The sequence below is a fragment of the Dama dama genome, chromosome 12, assembly GCF_033118175.1.
Source record: "Dama dama isolate Ldn47 chromosome 12, ASM3311817v1, whole genome shotgun sequence".
NCBI lineage: Eukaryota > Metazoa > Chordata > Mammalia > Artiodactyla > Cervidae > Dama > Dama dama.
The window spans coordinates 62,743,016-62,761,453 of NC_083692.1; the positions used below are offsets into that span (position 1 = coordinate 62,743,016).

At 37.6% G+C, this 18,438-nt stretch overlaps 1 pseudogene; it reads left to right on the forward strand.

The window, feature by feature from the left end:
- The first annotated feature begins 1,624 nt into the window (after positions 1-1,624).
- Positions 1,625-18,438, forward strand: part of LOC133066839 (transcriptional adapter 2-beta-like) — a 201,206-nt pseudogene continuing 184,392 nt past the window's right edge.

Below are 18,438 nucleotides of genomic sequence, written 5' to 3' on the forward strand. Positions count from 1 at the left end.
AATTTACAGTTTCTTAATACATCCCTAGAGTCATGGAGCAAGAGAATGTCCTTTAATGTAGAGAAACATTTTCCATTTGAAAAGCCTACTCTTAATGTGTTATTATTAAGAGACTGAGCACAGAGCACTAAATGACCTTGAGACCAGTGAAATTTACTATGAGCTGGCATTAATGTTTCTACCAAATAACAAGACTGGGTGGAGACAGTAGAAAAACACAGAATATGGTGAAAACAATGTATTTGTAAACAAGCTCAAATGCATGCTGGTTTGCCTTCCTCTTCAGCAGTACTGCTTCTCCATCAATTCACACCAATGGCCTCTATGATTCTTATAACCAACTAAAGTAAAACAGAATGACTGACGCACAAACGTGACAGTGCAGTATGTAGGTTGAAGCCAGAAGTGGACGACTGTTTCCCTTAGGGGGCAGACCAGAAGGCCTTGATTATAGATTTATGTGAAAGAAAAGTTGGCCTTATATGGATTTAGAGTAACTCCTGGGGAATGGTATCAGGTTGGTTAGTGGACCAAAAACCTGAAAAGACCAAAATTGGAAGATTGAGGCCAAGAAAGTCTAGGAAAGAGTATGTGGATCCATAAATGGAAGAGTGCACAAACATGTGTGTCTTTATAACTCACATGATGCCAACCATAAAAGATACACTTCAGAGAACAAAGAATGACTTGTCATGATGATATCAGACAGATACTCTCAATAGCCACTCCAGTGATTTCACTGTGGGCCCATAAAAGGAGGATTATGTTTGTAAAAATGGTAGCTGTTGATGAGTTAATAGCATAGATTTCCTCTCACTATGTTGATCCAGCTATTGATCCTACTGAATAAACAATCTGCCGACAGGTAAGACTGATTTTGAGTCCCTTTTATAGCACCATTCTTCGGGGAGGTAGGTCATCCAGCTATCTGGTGACAAGTCAGTTACATTATACACTTTCAGCCTTGAAAGGGTCAGTGAAACTCCCTCATGAGAATTGATAAATACTCCCGATATGATACTCTGGATCACTCAACAATTCAAATATGTCAGCCAAAGATCAGCTGGCTAAAGGTAATAAACTCTAGAATGAGGTCTGAAAAAGTAAGATGGCAAGTAATAATTATGGCCCAACTACCATTGTAGTTCAACCTTATAATTCACTATATCCTTTTAAAATATAATGCAAATAGCTAGAACAATTGCAAATACCTTGAACAATTAGACCTGCACTTCCTCTTCCTTAGAAGAAGTGAGGGCAACCTATTCTTATCCTACAAACCATAACTGGACATCACTGAAGTACGGGAGAGGATCTGAGTAGTCCATTGAGTAGATTGTATCACATCAAATTCTCACATCTCCTTTGCCTTGCTTGGCTTTACCTGCTTCCTGATTCCTCAAGCATTTGTTTAATGGAGTACTCAAACTGTCATCGTGCTGATCTCATCTCTCAATATTCCTAAACATTGCAAGTTTTCCCAGAGTGAGGGCCAGGCTCTGACAAAGTATCAATTACCCCAGCAGAGAAGGAGCTCCAACAACTATGGCACTGCGAGCCTAGACTGATCCCACCCACAGAGACTTTGTCTTGTATCACAAACTCCAGAATCAAATGAAGCGCTATGCCGAAGGTTATGATTCTGGATTCCTTAGCAGCTATCCGGGAGGTGCAGGCAATACAACGTGGAAAGGTGAGGGAATGAACGCCCTTTGGGCAGATTTTGACCCATGAGAGGCAGTATACGTGAAGGAGCCATGGAATGAATTCTCTTATTTGCTCTCCGGAGGTTATTTTGAAGCACAATAGCTCCAGATGGCCTATCCAGAGACATTGCGTGACTGAGAACATAGTTGTTTTTATAAAACTGTAGCCACTTTAGTAATATACCAGCATTTGGTTTTCTCTTATACCTCATTTCCTTTTTCTTCCACAATTGCTCTTCTGTATTTATACTCCTCAATAAAGCATCATCACATTGTCCCTGCTTTTGAGAACCAAAGCTAAGACACATTAAGATAAAATAATATTTCTTTATTCTATACTTCCAAGAAATTTTATAGGCAAAAATGAGGTGACTATCCTACCATAGCTTTAGGATTACAGATGATTCTATTTATCTATTGCTGCAGAACAAAAACTTCAAAACTTAATGGCTTAAAGAATGAATTTCTATTACTCATAGGTCTATAAGTTGACTGAATTCAACTGGGAGATTATCACTTGGGGTTTCTCTTGTAGTCACAGTCAAATATCAGCTGGGGCTATGGCCATCGGAAGGCTTGACTGGAATGGGCATATAAAATGGCTGATATAAGTGGTTGGTAGTTGCTGACTGTCAGGAGCTCCACTGGGGTTGTCTACTAGAGTGTCCACACATGACCTCCAGTGGCTTTGAAATTCTCAGTTTGATAATCTGGTATCCAGAGGGAGTATCATATGAGTGAGAATTCCAAAAGGTAAGAATTTTCCATATCAGTAAAGTGACTCACTGGAAATGGATACACTATCTCTCTGTCATACTGCATTCTGCTACAGTGACATTATTAATGTCTACCATTTTGTTGTTCAGTCGCTCAATCCTGCCCGGCTCTTTGTGACCCCAGGGACTGCAGCACTCCAGGCTTCCCTGTCCTTCACCATCTCCCAGAGCTTAATTAAACACATCCATTAGTTGGTATTGCCATCCAACCATCTCATCCTGTGACATCCCTTTCTTCTTCTACCCTCAATCTTTCCCAGCATCAGGGTCTTTTCCAATGAGTCAGCTCTTCACATCAGGTGGCCAAAGTATTGGAGCTTCAGCATCAGTCCTTCCAATAAATATTCAGGGTTGATTTTCTTTAGGATTGGCTGGTTTGATCTCCTTGCTGTGCAAGGGACTCTCAAGAGTCCTCTCCAACACCACAGTTCAAAAGCATCAATTCTTTGATGCTCAGTCTTCTTTATGGTCCAACTCTCACAACCATACATGACTACTGGAAAAACCGTAGCTTTGACTATATGGACATTTGTTGGCAAAGTAATGTCTCTGCTTTTTAATACACTGTTTAGGTTTGTCATAGCTTTCCTTCCAAGGAGGAAGCATCTTCTAATTTCATGGCTGCAGTCACCATCCACAGTGATTTTGGAGCCCCTAAAAATAAAGTCACTGTTTCCATTGTTTCCTCGTTTATTTGCCTAGCATAGACATAAGCAAAAGAGGAGAGGGGATGTAAAGCCATAAGTGAGGAGTTCCTTCTACTGCAGACATTTAAAATAAGAGCAGACATTTCCTCTCCTTAAAGATACATTTTTTAATAGACCAAAAAATAATGTTTTATTTCTTACTACACAGTTCTTCTATCTTGGTAACTCTCAACTTTAAATATATTTCTTGGCATTAAGTGCACTATCTAGATTATTATAATACTATATATATTTTTACCATATGATTTTAAAGATTTAAATATTTTGCCTGAGCATACCTCATGAGTTTTCACCTCCAATAGTTAAAGATGTACTGGCACCAAGTACATTGAAAGACTGGAACACAGGGTACAATCATAAAGCATTTAAAATTTTTCTCTTGACAAATTTTGTAAACCATTCTTTTGGACTCACTCATTAACCCTGAAAGAAAATTAGGCAGTCCCCAATTCTTATATCTTAGAAAATTAAAATTCCTCTAACCATTTTAGCCCCCATTCAGTCAGTATCATGCAAGAATTTAGACTACCTAGCCCAGTGTGAAAACCATACTTCCAAACTTCATTCACAATTAATATTTCTCTCCTTTCATTTGGGCTTGTGGAAGCCAACATTTAGAAAAGGGTCACAGAGATCTTTATTTCCTCTCCTAGAATCCCCTTCTCTCTTTCCTCAGTTTTCTAACCTGAGTTTTGACCCCTCCAGCATAGGGGTTTCCTAGATAGCTCAAATGGTAAAGAATCCACCTGCAATGTGGGAGACCTCGGTTCGATCCCTGGGTTGGGAAGATCCCCTGGAGAAGGGCATGGGAACCCACTCCAGTATTTGGGCCTAGATAATCCCATAGACAGAGGAGTCTGGTGGGCTACAGTCCACGGGGTCACGACGAGTTGGACACGACTGAGCGGCTAACTTTCACTTACCAGTCTGAGACAAAGCTAGAGGAGCAGGAAAAATCTTACTTGATTGGTACTGTTTCAGGTGGCTTCAAGGTTTTAAAAGCTAATCTTTCACAGAGAAATTTTGTGGGTTACAGATATGATTGTTTTTGTCAAGGATGTTTTGTCTGCAGCATCCTAGATGTATGTTAATGTGACTTCCCTTTTTGGTCATTTACAATATTCCCCTCAAGCCATGGCCAGTCAGGGAAATTTTCTAAATTCTTTCTGCTGAGGTCTTCACAAGCTTCCATATGTAGCCCTCTTGTTCAGGACTTAAGAAGAACTAAGTCCAGCCTCAATGTGATCTACACCCAGGATCATGTTAAATAGGACTAATTGTCCACTCTCAATGTTACTGTAGAAACTTTCCAAGGACAGTCCTCTACTCTATAATCATGAGTTATAGGAGCCAGCCTGCTGTCATTTACATTTTTATGACCACAGTTCACTGTCTCTCAAACTCCAAGTTTCTGTGATTTCATATGAAATTTAAAAAAAAAAAAAAAAAAGTTGAGACTAATATCTCAACCTCTCCAAAATAATCCCATGTACAATGCACAGCCTCTCAACCTAAACTATAAATAAATGGTCAACTATGATTCATAAAACTCTTAGTTATCTCATTTATAGTGTTGCTTAGAGTCTGGCACTTGCTTTGCTTTGGAAAGTGAAAAGGGTTACCATCTACTGTTTAATGGCAAAGGAAATCTTAGACTTAGTTCTAGTCTTTCTTCCTAAATCTAAACTTAGAAGAAAAATCCTAATTAATATCCTGTACATAAAATGAAAGTGAGACCAAGAAAGACAGAAGATTAACATTTAAGTGAAATGTCTCAAAGCAGTCCCCTAAGCCTATAAAAGCAGCAGCTGGTGTCTACTGTGATATATGACTATCTCTAATTTGAGGAAGTAGATGATTTAAATAGCAGATATATATATATTGCAGTTACAGGAAACAGGGTGCATACTGTTATTACAGTTTGCATATCAGCTCCTTAAGAGTTTGGCTAGCAAGGATCTATCCCATGTAGAATGCTCATTTTTTGTAAATCTATAACATTTTAATTTTTTGTTTTATTTTAATCTAGGAGCCATACCCTGGGGTGTGGCTACCTCCCACATTATCGTCAGCCTTATTGCATTCCTTTCCTATCGATATGCACTAAACATGATCCAGTATAAAAAAGAAAAATACATTTGACTAGATCTGTTTCATAAATGTTAGTGGTCATATACCTGTGAGTGGCAATATAATCTGTTCTATAATGGAATTCTATAATTTACAGATAATATTAAATAGATTTTTAAAATATAATTTATATGGTTGCATCAAATACTTAATAAAACTAAAAATAGTTTTATTTTTTATTCTTCCAAATAAACTTTACTAAATTTTACTTAGTTATTTATGCATCTTTTGAATAGGTAATTGGAGATTTTACCCCTTGCACTCAACATTATCACAGCTGACAGCTCAACTACAACTCAGCGTAGAAGGTTGAATAAACTGGGAAATGTTCATTTGTTTTTTTTGTATTTTACCTTTCCTATAATATACGGTGATAACAGATTAGTACAATAAGATATGTAAATTTCTCATTGACTAAATAATCAGTGATTTAGTAGTTCTAGAAATTTCAAAATTATTGAATAAACAAATTGATAAACAATTGCTAATAAAGACCTATTAGGTTTATCATCTATCAGATTTATCAGTCTTTATTGATAGAAATACTTTCTTTATTTGAACTGATAAAATACTGTGTTTTTACTTGTTTTTCTTAAGAGTAAGCCTTTTGAAAATAGCTTTTGTACTCTAACCCACCCCTTTTCTTGTAGCTCACAGATTCTATCCAATAACCTGTTCTGCTACCCACAGGTAGCTGTGTCTTCTGAGTGTCTGGAAACTTTATTCTGCTTTTTCTCTGACTGTTAACCTTCAGGGATTATATACCCAATTTTATTTTTATCCTCAGCCAAACTATTTATCCAGCTCTCCTTCATTCTCTATGAATAAATAACAAAATAAATTATAAAATACTATAAATGAAGCAATTGCAAGAATTCCGTATTTAATTACTATTACTGTTTCTTTCCAGATTGTATGCAAAATTTTAAACTTTCTTAGTAAGAATTGTCTCATAGGAACACAAGTAGTATCTTATATTGGAGGGGTGGGGATGGGTGAGAAGACCTGATGGTGACAATGGAAAATCTAATCTGAGATCCCCTGTGTGACTATACACCTCCAGGCAAAATTCATAACATTTTCAGTTTCAGCATCTTCAAAGGAGTATAATGAGGCTGTTTCAGTTCAGTTCAGTTGCTCAGTTGTGTCCGACGCTTTGCGACCCCATTCACTGCTGCATGCCAAGCTTCCCTGTCTATCACCAACTCCCGGAGCTTACTGAAACTCATGTGCATTGAGTTGGTGGTGCCATCCAACCATCTCATCCTCTGTCATCACCTTCTCCTCCTTCAATCTTCAATCTTTCCCAGGATCAGGCTCTTTTCCAGTGAGTCAGTTCTTCACATCAGGTGGCCAAAGTATTAGAGTTTCAGCTTCAGCATCAGACCTTCCAATGAATATTCAGGACTGATTTCCTCTAGGATGGACTGGTTAGATCTACTTGCAGTCCAAGGAACTCTCAAGAGTCTTCTCCAACAAGACAGTTCAAAAGCATCAGTTCTTTGGAGCTCAGCTTTCTTTATAGTCCAACTCTGACATCTGTACATGACTACTGGAAAAAACATAGCTTTGACTAGATGGACCTTTGTTGGAGAAGTAATGTCTCTGCTTTTTAATATGCTATCCAGGTTGTTCATAGCTTTTCTTCCAAGGAATGGGGCTGTTACAAAGAGTAAATTCCTGATATTGGATGCTACCTAATTTTTGGTAGGTCCTCAGAAATTACATATTTTGTTCTCTTATATAACCCTTCCAATATTCATCCTCTGCATGTGTGTGTGTGTGTGTGTGTGTGTGTAAATGGGAAGGGATAGTGCTGAAATTTTATTATGAATTTCAGAGCTCACTGACCTATAGCTTGTTTTTTGGGTAATCCATACAGGTAAGTTTCCCCCTCAGTCAGTCTCTCCCATCAAGAAGCTTCCATAAGCCACTTGTCCTTTTCCATCAGAGGGCAGACAGACTGAAAACCACAATCACAGAAAACTAACCAATCTGTTCACGTGGACCACAGCCTTGTCTAACTCAATGAAACTATGAACCATGTTGTGTAGGGCCATCCAAGATGGACAGGTCAAGGTGGAGGGTTCCAACAAAACATGGTCCACTGGAGAAGGTAATGCCAAGCCACTTTAGTATTCTGTCTTGAGAACCACATGAACAGTATGAAAAGGCAAAATGATAGGACACTGAAAGAGGAACTCCCCAGGTCAGTAGGTGCCCAATATGCTACTGGAGATCAGTGGAGAATTAACTCCAGAAAGAAGGAAGAGACGGAGCCAAAGCAAAAACAACACCCAGTTATGGATGTGACTGGTGATGGAAGTAAAGTCTGAAGCTGTAAAGAGCAATATTGCATAGGAACCTGGAATATTAGGTCCATGAATCAAGGCAAATCGGAAGTGGTCAAACAGGAGATGGCAAGAGTGAACATCAACATTTTAGGAATCAGTGAACTAAAATGGACTGGAATGGGTGAATTTAACTCAGATGACCATTATATCTACTAATGTGGGCAAGAATCCCTTAGAAGAAATGGAGTAGCCATCATAGTCAATAAGAGTTGAAATGCAATACTTGGATGAAATCACAGAAACAACAGAATGATCTCTGTTTGATTAAATGCCACAGTAATATAAGTCTATGCACTGATGAATAATGCTGAAAGCTGAAGTTGAACGGTTCTCTGCAGACCTACAAGGTCTTCTAGAACTAACACCCAAAAAAGATGTCCTTTTCATTATAGGGGACTGGAATGCAAAAGTCGGAAGTCAAGAAATACCTGGAGTAACAGGCAAATTTGGCCTTGGAGTACAGAATGAAGCAAGGCAAAGGTTAACAGGGTTTTGCCAAGAGAATGCACTCATCATAGCAAACACCCTCTTTCAACAACAAAAAAGAAGACTCTACACATGGACACACCAGATGGTCAATACAGAAATCAGAGAGATTATATTCTTTGCAGCCAAAGATGGAGAAGCTCTGTACATACAGTCAGCAAAAACAAGACCAAGAGCTGACTGTGGCTCAGATCATTAATTCCTTATTGCCAAATTCAGACTTAAATTGAAGAAAGAAAGTGGGGAAAACCACCAGATCATTCAGGTATGACCTAAATCAAATCCTTTATGAGTATACAGTGGAAGTGAGAAATAGATTCAAGGGATTAGATCTGATAGACAGAGTGCCTGAAGAACTATGGATGGAGGTTCATGAGATTGGAAAGCAGACAATGATCAAGACCATCCCAAGAAAAAGAAATGCAAAAAGGCAAAATGGTTGTCTGAGAAGGCCTTAAGTAGCTGAGAAAAGAAGTGAAGCTAAAGGCAAAGGAGAAAAGGAAAGATATACCCATTTGAATGCAGGGTTCCAAAAAATAGCCAGGAGAGATAACAAAGCCTTCCTCAGTGATGTATGCAAAGAAATAGAGGAAAATAATAGAAGGGGAAAGAGTAGAGATCTCTTCAAGAAAATTAGAGACAGCAAGGGAACATTTCACATAAAGATGGGCACAATAAAGGACAGAAATGGTATGGACCTAAAAGAAGCAGAATATATTAAGAAGAAGTGGCAAGAATACACTGAAGTTCTATTAAAAAAAAAAAAAAAATTATTCGACCCAGATAACCACAATGGTGTGATCGCTCACCTAGAGCCAGATATCCTGGAATGAGAAGTCAAGTGGGCCTTAGGAAGGATCACTATGAACAAAGCTAGTGGAGGTGATGGAATTCCAGTTGAGCTATTTCAAATCCTAAAAGATGATGCTATAAAAGTGCTGTCCTCAATAAGCCAGCAAATTTGGAAAACTCAGTAGTGGCCATAGGACTGGAAAAGGTCAGTTTTCATTCCAATGCCAAAGAAAGGCAATGCCAAAGAATGCACAAACTACTGCACAATTGTACTCATCTCACATGATAGCAAAGTAATGCTTAAAATTCTCCAAGCCAAGCTTCAACAGTATGTGAATCATGAACCTCCAGATGTTCTAGCTGAGTTTAGAAAAGGCAGAGGAACCAGAGATCAAATTGCCAACATTGGTTGGATCATCAAAAAAGCAAGAGAGTTCCAGAAAAAACATCTATTTCTGCTTTATTGACTACACCAACGCCTTTGACTGTGTGGATCACAACAAACTGAAAAATTCTGAAAGAGATGAGAATACCAGACCACCTGACCTGCCTCCTGAGAAATCTGTATGCAGGTCAAGAAGCAACAGTTAGAACTGGACATGGAACAACAGACTGGTTCCAAATCAGGAAAGGAGTACATCAAGGCTATATATTGTCACCCTGCTTATTTAACTTATATGCAGAGTACATCATGAGAAATGCTGGACTGGATTAAACACAAGCTGGAATCAAGATTGCTGGGAGAAGTATCAGTAACCTCAGATATGCAGATGACACCACCCTTATGGCAGAAAGTGAAGAACTAAAGAGCCTCTTGATGAAAGTGAAAAAGGAGAGTGAAAAGTTGGCTTAAAACTCAACATTCAGAAGTCTAAGATCATGGCATCTGGCCCCATCACTTCATAGCAAATAGATGGGAAGACAGTGGAAACCGTGACAGACTTTATTTTGGGGGGCTCCAAAATCACTGCAGATGATGACTGTAGCCATGAAATTAAAAGACGCTTGCTACTTGGATGAAAAGTTATGACCCACCTAGACAGCTTATTTAAAAGCAGAGACATTACTTTGCCAACAATGGTCCGTCTAGGTAAAGCTATGGTTTTTCCAGTAGTCATACATGAATGTGAGTGTTGGGATATAAAGAAAGCTGAGCACTGAAGAATTGATGCTTTTGACCTGTGGTGTTGGAGAAGACTCTTGAGAGTCCTTTGGATTGCAAGGAGACCCAACCTGTCCTGAATATTCATTGGAAGGACTGATGCTGAAGCTGAAACTCCAATCCTTTGGCCAACTGATGCGAAGAACTGACTCATCGGAAAAGACCCTGATGCTGGGAAAGATTGAAGGCGGGAGAAGGGAATGGCAAAGATGATGTGGTTGGATGGCATCATTGACTCAATGGATATGAGTTTGATAAACTCTGGGAGTTGGTGATGGACAGGGAGGCCTGGCATGCTGCAGTCCATGGGGTTGCAAAGATTCAGATCAGACTGAGCGACTTACCAGAACTGAACAGACAGGTAATATATATTCAATGTATATTCAAAGATAATTACTATATTCCATAGTAAGATATATTCAAACACATCTGAACCACTCTTATAGTTGAGGTTTAAAACACACTTTCACAATACAGTAGGTCTTTCACATGGTCTGAGAACTCAGTAAAGCTCTAGCTAAATTGATTTTTTAAGTTTGTTTTTTCTGTTCAACACTTAAAGATTTTATAAAGCATTACTTTTCCCTATTTATAAACCATTTAAAAATTTGTAAAGCTGACTGTAGCTGGCAAATAATAAAGTGCCTTAAAAAAGGCTTCAGAAATGTTAAAGTTGACACTTTACAATATGTAGAAAAAATTGAGGTGAAAATTGTAAAGCAATTTGGATGCAGAGTGAATAAATTCCTACATTTAAGCATCAAAGCCAAATTGGAGATATTTTCACAAAGAACTCTAAGGAAAAGAAAGGGTGACTTATGGGTATCATTTAATTAAAAGCTTGTCCTCTGAAGTCATACTGATTTATCATTTCTTAGTCCTGGCACTTATATTGAAAAAGACAAATAGCTTAGTGCCTTCCTGCTGGAGCTCCACATTGGTGCTGACATATTCTATGCATAAGAAACAGTGAAGGATTATTTAAATCTGGGGTTCATTTCCTAACCACGAGCCAACCATGGAAAAGTTATATAAATATGTCTTATTAAGAAATACTTTTTCTCATTAATCATGTTTTCCCAACAGGTACAAAAGGTGACAACACATTGTCTTGATTAGGTTCATAATTTACCATAAAAGAACTATCTTTATGGTACCTAAGGCTTTCAATTTAATTCAAAACCATCAGAATAAAAACTGCCTAAGAAAACAAACAAAAATTCTACTAATTATTTTCAGGATAACATAAAATTAATTGGGATTTTTTTCATATAAAGTCTCATTTATTCTTATGGAGGTTAACAAAGAAAAAATGCATAATTATAAGATCTGGCTCAAGTGATCCCCACAAAATCTTTGTCACCAACACACTTTTTAAATATGAGTATATGATTATACAAGTGCTCATATGAAATACAGGTTTGTTAATGACATAGAATTTACACTTTTGTCTCCTAGCACACCAAGAGCCCAGGTTTACTCATCTATGTCTATAGTCAAGAATGCTTGGCGCTCCTAACAGACATTTTTGGACTTCTGTGGACCACTGACACCGGATGAAATTTCTGCAATAGAGATACACTTATAAACTTATTCACAGATACTTATTTAGTATTTATTATATACATTCCCCCTTTGTTGTGTAGAATACAAAGAAATAAAAGAAAGTATTCCTTTAAGGAACTAAAAAATCAGTTAAAAATCTAGTATACATATTTAAAATACTAAATATATGCTTTAAAAGAAGGATGAATAGTAAAGTCCCTAAGACTGCAATGAGGTAGAAGAAAATGGGAAAAGTTTTCTTGAAGACATGGTTAGCTTTTATGCCAAACTACTGATTCCTTGTAATCAATGACTCCCTCATTTCAGTACCTTTGTAATAGGAAAGAACATGTCTGATTCTATATTGGATCTATTTCTTTTATTGTATTCTACTGCCTTTGCTGCATATTAATCACTAGCAGTGTTGCCTATAGCTTAAAACATAATGGACCATCTTCAGGTACTCTGCCTCCCATGCATGCATGGTGCTAAGTCACTTCAGTCCAATTCTTTGTGACTCTATGTAGCTCACCAGGCTTCTCTGTCCATGAGATTCTCCAGGCAAGAATACTGGAGTGGGTTGCCATTTCCTTCTCCAGGGGATTTTCCTGACCCAGGGATTGGACCCTCATCTTTTATGCCTCCTGCAATGACAGGCAGAGACTTAATTCTTTACCATTAGCACCACCTGGGAAGACCCACCTCCCCTGCCTGAGTGTTAAAGCTAAAATATCTTTGTTATAAGAAACATCCTGATTAGGCCCACTGGTGAATAGGTATAGACAGAAGAATTTAACACATTCCCTCTGGAGTCAGGCCAGAACCAGGAAATACCTGCAGCAACTTATCTGCTTTTTGAATCTTACTTCCTCATCACACCCACACCCACCCAACCATAAAAGAAACTAGCATTCAAACCTGGGGAAGATGATCCTTTAGGACATTAGTCTACCATATTCTTGGTCTGCTGTATTTCTGAATAGAGTCACTATTCCTCACCTTCACACCTCATCTCTTGATTGATTGGTCAGTCCTGCAGCATGCAGCACTTATGGTAACAGCTTGGCTACTCCCATATCTTTAGATATCAAGCCCTAACTCTATAAATAATAGAATGTTAAAATTTAACACCTTCTGTTTAAAGTTAGGGAGTACTTCCATATTTCAAATATTATCTATGTGCAAATATGCAAGGATCTAAAAATATGTGGCAATTCTTGGTTCAATAACCATCCCAAAAACATAAATGACACTGAATGATATTAGCTAAAAACAGGGAAATAATTTGCTTGGAAAAGATTGTGAGTTTCTGTTACATACTTTCCTCCCAGTCACACCCTTATCTCCACAGGAAAGAGATGAAGGAATCATGGAGACCAGAGAACGTGGCCTATGACCCCAACAGCATATGAGTTACTAAAGTCAAAGCAAGAACCAAATTCAAAATGATGCCTGACTAGCTTTTTTTTTTTTTTTTTTTTTTTTTTTTTGACAATGAAGGAGAGTGAAATGGCAGTGCTGAGAATAGCCTGTCACAACATAACTTGTTATGGACAAGATGTGACCACAAAAGGAGAAAGAACTATTCTTGAAGGGTTGTAAAGGGATTCTTTTCTCCCAAGACAGGTACTTGGAAGAACCATGAGACCCAAACAGAATACATACATGTGGAAGTTTGTGGAAGGACCACAAAAATAAAGCAAGCAAAACTGTAAGCAAAGAAGACTTTATTTGAATTAAGGAAATCAAAGGTAGCAAATCCTGTGATGAGGAGTCTTCCAGAAACCCAAAAATCCCTCTACAAAAGAAAGGACCAACTCTCAAGATCTTTCTCACATCTAGAGGCTCCCTAACTTCATATGCCAGGCACACACAGAACTGACACCAGAAGAAGACAGTGCCAGTCAAGCAAAATTTTGCCTACCCATTCCTCTCTCCCAGCTCCAATATATAAAGGGGTCAGAACACATAGTCAGGGTTGCTGGTGTGGAGGAACAGAAGGAAAAAAGTGAGAAAATGAGATGATAAGCCACTGTTTTCCCTTTATTACTCTGTAGATTTTCAGGTTTAAAGGCAGTCTAAGGAGGAAAGCAAGAGATTCAAGCTTCGATATAATTTAGAATTCAATATTCTAAATAAATGTTATTCTGAGCCAGTCATTTAAATTGGCTTATGAAATAGTTGGACATGAAATGGTTACCGTGTCTAGAAATCACTATTTACTGTCTAAGAGTAATAGAAAGTGTGGTGGTTATATGTAACAGATTTCCCTAAGGGTAGTGAAGAAAGTAACCTGTGCAGGGAGACAAGAGGTGTGAAAGTCAAATTGTTTTCTATTTATACACAATAGAGTTCCATATATTTCAAAATGAGTGTTGTATCTATTTTCAACTAATTAAGGATTCTAAGTTGAGATCCTTGGCAAAGATCTGGGAGAACTATATCCCTTGGTATCTTCCCAAAATCCTGAATGTCTTCCACTGGTTATTTGTTCTCTAACTTTAGTTATAAAGATAATATTAATAAAGATTTCTTTCACATCAACTCTTCTCTAATTCATGAGGACCAATATGTATTTTCTGGACTTTTCTTTATCCCTGCTATTTTTTTTTTTACATTTAGATATTTCCAGAAGTTCAGTTTTGCATTACCTTAGCCTTAATACTTTCTCTGAAAGTATAGTTAAAGGCCAAAAACATTCTTTTACATAATAGAACTGTCATAGAAAATGTCATACAAATTATGAACACAAAACATCTATTTTATGTTTCCGAGTCTGTATTTTTTTCCAAATGTTTAGTAATATTAAAACTTGTGCTGTTCACCAATTTTAACAGTAATCTGTTAAACTCATCTCAGAGCGTTTTCTCTAAAATGAAAGTGCCTGTAACTTAACTTAGTTGCACCCAAAATTTAGGCAGTTGACAAAGAGGTAAACTTAACTTTAAATAAGCAAGGTGTAACTCCAACGTGGTTTGGTTCACAAGAACTATCTCAAGGTTTCCCCATAGCCCTGCCATCACCTTTACTTTATTCACAAAATGTTGTCGCATCCATTCAATAGAGATTCAACTCAACAATACACTTGTAGGTAATGTAGCTCTTACTAAAAAATTCATCTGAAAACTAGGAAGACACTTTGCATTGTGCATCACATTGCAAAAGTCTCTTGTAATTCTTGTGAGGTGCCTCAGCCTTCCCCCAAAACCCACCTCTGAGTAAATGCCTGTTTTGGTGCTCTTGGAAGCTACTTATTACTGGCCTATCATTTTTCTTCACCCACCAATAAAAGTCCTCTTATTACCAGACCATAACTTCTCAGAGAACAGTTTACATATTCTAACACACATACAAATATATATATACATATATACTACATATATGTATATATTATATGTTCTCTCTAAGTAGGGAGGGGAACTATGGGGGGATGGGGAAGACGCACTTCAATCAAGAGTCAGGGATCACTGCAGACCATCACAAAATGCAGTCTACCACGCTCTTTTAGAGAAATCTCACTCTCCACTTCAACTGACTTATCAATATATTGACTCAAAAATAAGAGGTGCTTCCTAAGAAGGGATTTGATTACTAAGAAAGATATTTATTCATTACATCACCAACTCATATGCATACACAGAAGCGCTTATGCTCACATGCACATACCACCTGAAAATACACCAGACAAAGATGATCATCTTATATAGAAAATGATTTTCCTCTTTACAGTAGGATTCAAATAGGGTCATTTTAAACAGAAAACACTCCTGTATGTATTATTACCAGAATATACAATTTATAAACACAATTTCAGATATATTTCAATTATATAAGAAAAAAATTTTAAATGATTTCCATGCTAAGTTATATCAATCAATTATTATGTTCTCATATAAAATGTAAACTTTTCTTAGAGTTCTGGTAAAGTCGAAATATAAAATGATTAGATGAGACCTTCCTGAAATGGAGGTTTTTTATTGAAAGTTTTAGTTAATATTCCTTACCAAGCACAACATCAGTATGTTAACTCTGACAAGTAGAAATAATGGCTTTTCTATTCATCAGCCCGGTGACTGATTCTGGCTTCTAAGAAAAAATCAGAACAACCTGTTAACCTTAGAAAGATGTTTCATTCCCTTATACTTCCATATTTGCATCACATAAGCAAAGACAGAAAGACCAGTCTGTAAAACAGGAGAAATAAACTGAAAATAAAAATGGAAGCATGAATGACTTTAACAGTGACCTCATATTCATCTAATGGTTTGTCACACTGAACACCTGGAATTGTGTGTGAAAAGTACAGAAATTTTACTGTTACACTTGCTTCTATCAAGTTTATATGTCTCTGGTTACCTACCAATATGGAGACAAAGTTGAAAAAGGGAAATAAGATGTCCAGAAAATATGCCATTGTGCTTGCAAAATGATTAGAAGCAGGAAAAGGTAATAATGAAGGAAACATCACCAATGCCTAAATGCTGAAACTAGGAATCATTCCAATATCATGCCACAAAAATTGAGGATATCTTGCTAATACAATACACAAAAAAATATATATATACAAACAAGAACAGAATTAAATGATGCTAAAAGTGAAAGAGGACACGGTGAAATGATATAGAATTACTTTTTACCAAAACCAGAGCATTTTGATAGAATATAAATATGAGTTACCTTTTTCCTAAAAAAAAGACAATAGCAATAAAGGCAAAGAGGAAAATTGGGACTTTACTTTCCTTCACCCACTTAGAAAAATAAAGTTTGAATAGTACAATCCTTTTCTTTAGAGAACATTTCAACTATTAATATTCAAATTGAGGGAACTGGGTAAAAGAGATTTTCTTATACATCTGGAAGGTATTCTCCACACCCAAAATATAGAGCTAGCCATACCCTGACAAATTTATGAATTCAGGCACTCATTTATTCAGTATGTCTGAGCTCAACACAATGTGAAGCAGTCACCAAAATGTGAAAGTCTTCACTAAAAAGTAAGAAATATTCGCTCAATTGGGTAGAACTGGCACTGAATTTCTGTGCTTTTAAGAATCACATAAAGAAAAACAGGACAAAGACAAAATGTTGCCTGGAAATTTCTAGAACCCCACTCACCTTTCTAAACCATGTAGCTTAGTGAATATCATCCTTCAATTTACAGAATTTCAATAAAAGCTCTAACTAAAGGATCCAAGTTATGTGTTGGTAAGGGGCTATCCTTCTAGCTCAGTTGGCAAAGAATCTGCCTGCAATGCAGAAGACCAAGGTTCTATTCCTGGATTGCAAAGATCCCCTGGAGAAGGAAATGGCAACCCACTCCAGTATTCTTGCCTGCAGAATCCCATGGACAGAGGAACATGGCAGACTACAGTCCATGGGGTTGCAAGAGTCAGACACACCTTAGTGACTAAACTACCACCATAGCTTCGTAATATGCAAAGATGGGCACAATAAAGGACAGAAATGGTATGGACCTGACAGAAGCAGAAGATATTAAGAAGAAGTGGCAAGAATACACTGAAAAACTATACAAAAAAGATCTTCATGACCCAGGTAACCACGAAGGTGTGATCACTCACTTAGAGCCAGACATCCTAGAATGAGAAGTCAGTGGACCTTGGGAAGCATCACTGCAAACAAAGCTAGTGGTGGTGATGGAATTCCAGTTGAGCTATTTCAAATCCTAAAAGATGATGCTGTGAAAGTGCTGCACTCAATATGCCAGCAAATTTGGAAATCTCAGCAGTGGCCACAGGACTGGCAAAGGTTAGTCTTCATTCCAATCCCAAAGAAAGGCAATGCCAAAGAATGTTCAAACTACCACACAATTACACTCATCTCACATGCTAGCAAAGCAATGTTCAAAATCCTCCAAGTCAGACTTCTTCAGTACGTGAACCATGAACTTCCAGATGTTCAAGCTGGTTTTAGAAAAGGCAGAGGAACCAGAGATTAAATTGCCAACATCCGTTGGTTCATTGAAAAAGCAAGAGAGTTCCAGAAAAACATCTACTACTGCTTTATTGACTACACCAAAACCTTTGATTGTGTGGATCACAACAAACTGTGGAAAATTCTTCAAGAGATGGTAATACCAGACCACCCTACCTGCCCTCTGAGAAATTTGTATGCAGATCAAGAAGCAACAGTTAGAACTGGACATGAAATAACAGACTGGTTCCAAATCAGGAAAGGAGAACATCAAGGCTATATATTGTTACCCTGCTTATATAACTTATATACAGAGTATATCATGCAAAATGCCGGGCTGGATGAAGCACAAGCTGGAATCAAAATTGCCAGAAGAAATATCAATAACATCACATATGCAGATGACCCCACCCTTATGGCAGAAAACAAAGAAGAACTAAAGAGCCTCTTGATGAAAGTGAAAGAGGAGAGTGAAAAATTTGGCTTAAAACTCAAAATTCAGAAAACTAAGATTATGGCATCTGCTCCTTTCACTTCATGGCAAGTAGATGGGAAAACAATGGAAACAGTGACAGACTTTATTTGGTGGGGGTGGGGCAGGGGTCCAAAATCAGTGCAGATGGTGATTCTGGCCATGAAATTAAAAGATCTTTGCTCCTTGGAGGAAAAGCTATGACCCACCTGCTGCTGCTGCTAAGTCGTTTCTGTCATGTCCAACTTTGTGCGACCCCATAGGCAGCAGCCCACCAGGCTCCCCCGTCCCTGGGATTCTCCAGGCAAAAACACTGGAGCGGGTTGCCATTTCCTTCTCCAATGCATGAAAGTGAAAAGTGAAAATGAAGTCGCTCA